The 7,807-nt window shown below is 36.7% G+C and overlaps 1 protein-coding gene across 1 annotated transcript in view; it reads left to right on the top strand.

The window, feature by feature from the left end:
* Positions 1 to 7,807, top strand: part of SCN1B (sodium voltage-gated channel beta subunit 1) — an 863,611-nt gene that overhangs the window by 631,896 nt on the left and 223,908 nt on the right. The gene's annotated exons all lie outside the window — the stretch shown is intronic.

Raw genomic sequence — 7,807 nt, 5'->3', positions numbered from 1 at the left:
TGTGTATGTCAGTATGCTACATACCACTTATGATTGCTTAGGTTTCAATTGTATTTTTTCTATTCTTGTTAATAAATGTTAAATATTTAATTCCATACATGCTTTGTACTGTAAAATTCAGACCACAAGAGCACAACATTTATTTTGAGGTTCATAGTATGATGTTTTAATTGACAAAAGTCCTGTATTCCAGTGATATAGATACCTCACATTTTCCCAAAGAAATTATGATCATAGTGGAGGTTAGTTTAGATTCTTTCCTGTATCTGTGTGTGCTAATGAACGGGATAGGCCAGAGAGTATTATATTATTTAATTGTTTGTTGACCAAATGGGTGGCACAGTGGTGCAGCAGAGAGTGTAGTTGCCTCACAGCAAGAGGTTCCCTGGTTTGATTCTCAGGTGGGATACCTTCTGTGTGGAGTCTGCATACCCTCCTTCTGTTTGCGTGGGTTTCCTCTGGGGCTCTGATCTCCTGCCACATTCCAAAGACATGCAGTAGGTGGATTGGATACTCTAAGATGGCCATAGATGTGCAAGTTTGTGGAGTGCAATAATTACAGTACTAGGGCTAGCCACATGATGGTGTAAACCTTGGCTCTAGATAATTGCCACTGTTAATGTGACACCCCAGGGGTTGTGGAGGGAATGTTTACCAGGTACATAGATGAATCTTTTTGAACAACGTTGGACTACAAATGATGCCACAATGTTAAGAAAAAGGCTATGCACATAGACAAATCAGAATCAAAATAACACTAAACTAAACATTTTGTTTTTGGATATAAGAAAAACTGGAAAGTGGGACTTGCAAGATGGCTGCAGACTGATTAACATCTTAATTTCAACTCTCCCAGTGTAAAAACAGAAACTCAGAAAAGAGAGACAGTGAATGTGTCATTTGGGATAAATTTCAGTAACTGGCTAGTAATTGCACTGTCTGGATTTCAGCAAAAAAGACATTCCAACAGCCTGAAAGAAAATCAATCACAAAACGTGAGGCAAAAACACTAGCTAGGAAGAATTCTGCAGCTGTTCAGCAAAATGCAGTTCAAGCTCCAACTTTGGGGTAAGACATGAATTCCAGTAATCTAGAAGAAAAACTAAGTCAAATCTGATCACAGATGGTTAAAATCAATGGAACACTGAAGGGAGTATATCAACTCAAATAACAAAAGTCTGGAAAAATGGAAGAAGCTTTAAACAGATATTCAGATGAGCTGATAACACTGCAAGGCTGGCTGAGTATGAGACTGCTCAAAAAGAGATGTTTCAAAAATGGCAGAATTAGAGGACAGAACACATTGGGAAAACCTGAGATTTTCTGCTGTGCCAGAGAAACTGAAAGGAACAGACTGTATTAATTTTATGAAAGCTCATATAAGCAGCTGGACTAATATTCAACAGCAGAAATTGTTAACTGTAAGGGCACATCATGTGTATGCTCCAAACCAGCCATGAGAAAGCAGCCTAGACATTTAATAGTAAAGATGCAATCCTACCAGCAGATAGAGCTGATTTTGACAAAATTGTGGCAGAAGGATAAATTGCTAAAAGTGGGAGACAGTTGAATGTTTGTGGAAAATGATTACTCACTATACCAGGCAGAAGAGGAATAAGATTATTCCAGCAATCAGGGAATGTCAAGAAGCAGGTCTGAGATTCAAGCTGCTGCAATCTAGCTATTTTCAGATTATTTTTTCCTGGAGGCTCAAAATAATTCTTTGTTTCAGAATATGCTAAGGAGGAAATACAAAAGTTTGTCCAAAAAAAAGTGAGCTATCTTCTGAAATTAAAGCCCATAGAGAGACTATGCCAGTGAAATATTTTCCAGTGTTCCAAACAAAAATGCTTGAGAGACCTAAAAAAGCACAAGAGTTGTATAGAAGAACCAGAAGTACATTGGAAAGGAACCAGCAACTGGATTTGGGATATGGAGATCAACATGAAGAAAACCAGCAACTTAGAAATTGATGAATAAATGTGGGATTACAAAGCATTAACTATGTTTGTGAAGTATGACAGAACAAGAAAACCTGGAAATAGTGGACATTTTTGACTTTGTTAAACTTGTAGGGGATTACAAATATTTGCCCGACTTCATGTCATTAATTTTTGGGAGAATATTTAGGGGAGGGGGAAGAGAATGGAAAGAGTTAACTGTAAGTCAACAATATATTTTTTAAAGCATTTTTATAATACATGACATATAATGCATGCTATAAAGTAAACGTTTTCAAGTACTTTTGTGCCTAATAGGGATACTAAAGTAAAAAGGTGCCCTTTTTTTTATTTCTTTCTTCTTCTTCAGTTTTAAGAAATGTAGGCACTGCAATGTAACAAGAGAGGAAAGGCTGAGCAAAAGAGTCTGATATAAGTAAACGTGATATGCTTTTTTATTTTTGCATGGGGAATGACTGCATTAAGGCCCTTGTCTTGATTTAATTACAAGTTTTAAGGGGAAGTAAGTAAATAAAATAACACTGAATGTAATGAATACTAAATAGGGTTTCCCATTCCCACTAGCTCATAAATGTTTACAGTCCAGTATTTGTAGGAGAACACAAATGTGGATCTGGTTTTCATGTTTCTATGTAGACAAACTGATAATGGCAATAAAAACATAATACTTATTTCTTTCAATGTCTAGCATATAATGTTTCTGAAAGAATTTAAGTTACTTTCTTAATCTAGGAAGAACAATGCTAAAACAAAAACAGACAGTACTTAGTGAAAGTAGAAGCACAGGCTTTATCATGCATCTTAGCATGGATAACCTATATTATAGGTTAATTCAAACTTGAGAGTATGGCTGTCAGTCTGGGATAATTGTTCCTATTAGGAGGGCTAAACTTCATTATATAAAGATTTGCATAGTTTTGTATGTTTGTATTAAGTTAATAGGTTGTAGGATTGTCCCACGGTGTGTTTGTTTTTTTGTTTGAGGGTTTTCATTAAAACAAAAAGTCTTATGAGATATGACATAGGGTCAAATGGATATGACACAGAATAAAAGATTAACCTGCCAAACATTAGTGTATTCACTTAAAACAAAACCCAAAACTGGACATTTAAAAAAGCTGTTATACATAACAGATGGCAATGGCTGATACCCTTAAGCAAAAATTAACTAATACACTTCAAAAGCATATGGAAAAAGAAAATGCATATAGGTTTGATTTTCTAGTTAGCAAATTCAAAGAGATCTACAGGGCTTAGTTACAGAAGAACATCTGGAAAAATGTTAACTTAAATGTTAACTAATATTAGATGCCACTAGTTTTCCTTGACTTAATGATGCATGCTCCATTAATACTGTTTTAAAATTGAAACAATATACAATGTAATTATTCAATTGATATCAGAGTATAGGCAAAGAGAAAGAAATAAGGGGATCCTAAGTGAAAGACCAGAACTGGTAGAGTTTTAAGTAGAATCTAAAACAGAAGCTGCTGATAAAAAGGGATAATGTGTAAGGTATATGAAATATTGCATGATAAATATATGAATCAGAGGATGTTATAAAGGATTGGGAAGAGAAACTGGATAAGCAATTCACAAATAAACAATGGACATATAGATGTATGGTTCTAACTGATTTAGGACATTTGCTTAAAAGTATTTGCATAGGTATTTTTATATCCCAAGCAAACTCCAAATAATTTTTCCTCAGTTAGTTTGCAAATGTCAGAGGTGCAATACAGAAGAAAGAGGTAATTGGAAACATATTTTGGGGAGTGTAATGAGTTGGCAGACTTTAAAATTTCCTTGCAAATTACACAAAAAGAAATAATGGGTGAGCAAATTGGTGTAACTAAGGAAATTATTTTTTGAGCTTTAATATAGAATCAGAATTGCTAGGCCTTGCTGAGTTTAATTCTGTTGGCTGCCAAAAAAGCAATTACTAGAAAATGGAAATCAACGTCTAAGTCAACTGTACTAGAAGTAGTGAATATTGTAACATAGATAAAATAACTGGAAGTGGAATATTTGGAAAAGGGAAGGAGCAAATTACATAGAAAAACATGGGAATTGTGGGAAAATCCATGCAAAATAATGTTTTTGAGGAAGAAAGAGGTTCAAAGGGAAAGCAAGAACTGAATGAGCTTTGTAATGCTTGACTGACAATGGCTGGATAGATTATAAGTGATACATAATGTTTGTAACTGAAAATATGTCAATAAGGTTTGTTTTCATTTATATAAATGTATGATTGCCTATGTCATAAGTGATAATTTCCTTATCAGAAAGCTATGCCCTCACACTGTGGAAAATATCCCACATCATTCCCATCCATAAAGGTGGCTCCTCAACGGAACTTTCCAATTACCGCCCCATAGACATCCTTTCTCCTCTTTCCAAGATCCTTGAGAAATGCATCCATTCTCAAGTCTTAGACTACCTCTTAACTAATAACCTCCTTTCCAGCACCCAGCATGGCTTCAGTCTATACCACAGCACTACTACCGCCTTTCTCTCTTTCACTAACGCTATCCTTCATCATAAAAATAATGGCCTGTTCTCCTCTGCTATTTTTCTGGATCTGTCCAAGGTTTTTAACATGGTCTCACACAAACTACTAATCTCTGTTCTCACTAACCTATCCTTTTCCCAATCAGCTAATGATTGGTTTAACAGCTGTCTAACTGGCTGCCAACAATCAGTTGTTTGGCATAATGACCTATCTCCTTGACTTCCTGTAATACTCATTGTTCCCCAAGGCTCCGTCCTTGGTCCCCTACTATTCTTACTCTTCACCAATGATCTATTCACAGCCACCAAGCATGCTTCTCTTATACAGTATACAGATGACTCCACCTTCATCTGTTCAGCCCCACCTATACCTGAACGTCACAAGATCACACAGGAAGCCTTTATATCTGTAGAAAACTGGATATCTAATGCCTAGTTATTACTCAACCCCAGCAAGACTAAAAATGGTATCTTCCAGCTCACTAAATCTAACCCAATTATCCCCCACTTTAATATTGTAGGCAAAGACAATTCTGTCACCTCCCCAAATGAACACACCAAAGTACTCAGTGTTGAGAGTGATAACAATCTCAGATTTGACACTCATATTTCTCTTACCATATAAAGGGTTCACAAAAAACTAGGTGCATTTTTCAGAAACAAACAATTCCTCACCAAGACAACCAGAATTTCTGCTGACAATTCCCACCTAATCTCCAATTTACTCAATGCCTCTCCTATACTTACCTACCTTACTTAGGCAAACAGACTTAAACAAGTTCAAGGCTTGCAACAATAAAATTATTAAGTTTGCCACTGGTGCATCTTATCACAGCCACCACTGTATCTCACTTTGAGTACTTGACTGGCTTGAACTCCTTCAACTTCTTCACCTGAATCAACTTTCTCTTGCTCACAAGTTAATAAACTATCCTCTTAAAGTCCCATCCCTTCAAAACGATCTCCAGCCCTACTGCTCCACTAGACCACTACGCTCCAGCAGCAAAAGTCTACTTCTAGTGACCAAACCCAAGAACTCAGCTGGAGAAGCACTATTCTCCTGCATCATATCCAGATTATGGAACAATCTCCCCTCCTCTATAACCACACTACCTTCTTGCAATCATCACTTCAAGACTGCACTAAAAACTCACTTCCAAATTCTCTGGTTATGCCCATGCACCAATCCCGACTAGTAACCCTCCTTTTTACCTCCCCTTCCTCTTCCCTGCCCTAGCCACCCTGTCTCACACCATCTGATTATTGCATCCCTTCCTCTGCAGGCTCTGGCTCACTCTTTACCCTCCACTTCCCTCATCACTCAATCTCTCAGACCTGTTATAACATGCTTAACTACTTCACTTCATCTCAACTCCAAATACATATCCAACTGACTTACACCTAGCTTTCTCTCACTACCACGTATACTACTCACTCAGTCTCCTCTCTTACTACTATATCTTCCCCTACCATCCCATTAGCCCTTCTAGCTTGTTCCACCTTCATGTGGAACATCTGCTTTATATCTGTTTGAGTTTTGTACAATATTTGTATATAAGATTTAGGTTTATGAGTTTAGAACAGTATCCATTTGAGCTTAGTACCATCTATATATACATCCTACCTTTATTCCTAGCCTTTAGCTGGATATTGGTATAACTGTTCATTACTATGTTTCATATTGTATGTATAGCTAATGTTTGCTGCAGTATGTATTATTTGCTATTGTATGTATATTCAATTGTTCTTCATGTACTCTGCTGCTCATTTATTGTTCTGTGGGGCTTTTTTTTCCCGGGCCTTCACTGAAAAAAGACCTGTGTCCAGCTGGAATTTCCTGGTAAACAAATGTAAATAAATAAATTAGTCAAGATGCTTCATGTTTAAAAAAAAAAAAGAAAATCTGTTAACAGTTAGAGGAAAGTCATATAGATAGTGAGATAATATAAAAGTTCAATACAGTAAATGGAGGTTAAATGTTAATAATAAAGTTGCATAAATTGAGCACTGTAAAAACCAATCCATAACACTTATGAAACCATTAATCATGGAAATGAAGCAAATCCATGTGTCAAATGATTGCTTTTAAACAGCAGAGTGTTATCATTGTGGTATGCTGCCATCTAACACAACAATTTTATTATTTATTCTACTGTAGCTCTTATTCAACCATGGAGTGTACATGTATAAATTAAAATTAATTTGTCAAAAACTTCAACACCAGATATAATATTGTCAAGTCAACACTGATCAAAACCACAGCAAAAAACTAATAATATTCAGTCAGAATGCATAAATCACAGTCAGACACATACTTTAAATACTGCAACATATTACACATGCAGGACAGAATAACCCCTGCAGTCCTAACATTAACCCTAAATCATAACTGTATCTATAATTTAGACCACTTCTGTAGCCACAAATTCAATGCCTTGTACTGAATACAGCAAAGAGGCATGCAACTTACTGGCCTTTCATTTGCTGTGAATTTCAAAAAGACTGAATTCAACAAGGTGGTCTTGATGAAATGGCTTTAGAAAGATATTATCCTTGATTAGCTGTACAACTGCCTATACCAGGTGCTCATGTTAAATACTACTGTTTTCTTAAAATCATCTGTTGTTTCTCTGGGAGTAGAGCTGGAGAAATGAACTAGAAAAGTGGAACATTCAGACTACCTCAGCATAAAAACAAGATTACTAGAGAGTCATAGAGTTGAACATCTTCTTCTTCTTCTTTTGGCTTTTCCCGGTTAGTGGTGACCACAGTGGATCATCTGTCCGCTCATGATTGGCAGTGGAGTTTTACAGTGTTGAGTTGCCAGCCCGGCGCCCAACCTTCCACAGAAGGCACACACACGTGCACACTCACACCAAGGACCAATTTAGAGTGTCCAATAGATGTTGTTAATTAGAGTAGCAAGAGTGATGCCTCTGATAATTACAGCAGAGGTACTGCTTTTAATTTTGGTTTAATCATTAATTGACTAGGTAAGTGATCAGATAACCAAGTACCATTTTTAGTCATGACTGCCATCATTAGCGGACCGGAGTTCCGCTGTGGTGACCCCTAACAGGGAAAGACAAACAAACCTGGGCCACAGGAGCAAGGGTAAACCCAATATTTAGGGACACATTAGAATATCCAATCCACTGGCATGTTTTAGTGTGGCTGAATAAAATCAGAGTAAATTCACACAGAAAACTGCTGTGAGGCAGAGATCATAATGACTCACCCACGGTGTTGCCGTTCGGCCTACCAAGAACACTAAAACCACTGGAAAGGACACACTGACTGTTCAGAGTATAACCAAACATGGGGTATGTTCAGCT

Source organism: Protopterus annectens, chromosome 8.part0 (assembly GCF_019279795.1).
Source record: "Protopterus annectens isolate FY-2018-M chromosome 8.part0, PAN1.0, whole genome shotgun sequence".
Taxonomy (NCBI): domain Eukaryota; kingdom Metazoa; phylum Chordata; order Ceratodontiformes; family Protopteridae; genus Protopterus; species Protopterus annectens.
Note: the sequence above shows the minus strand (reverse complement) of the source record. Positions and strands in the feature narration are given on the sequence as shown.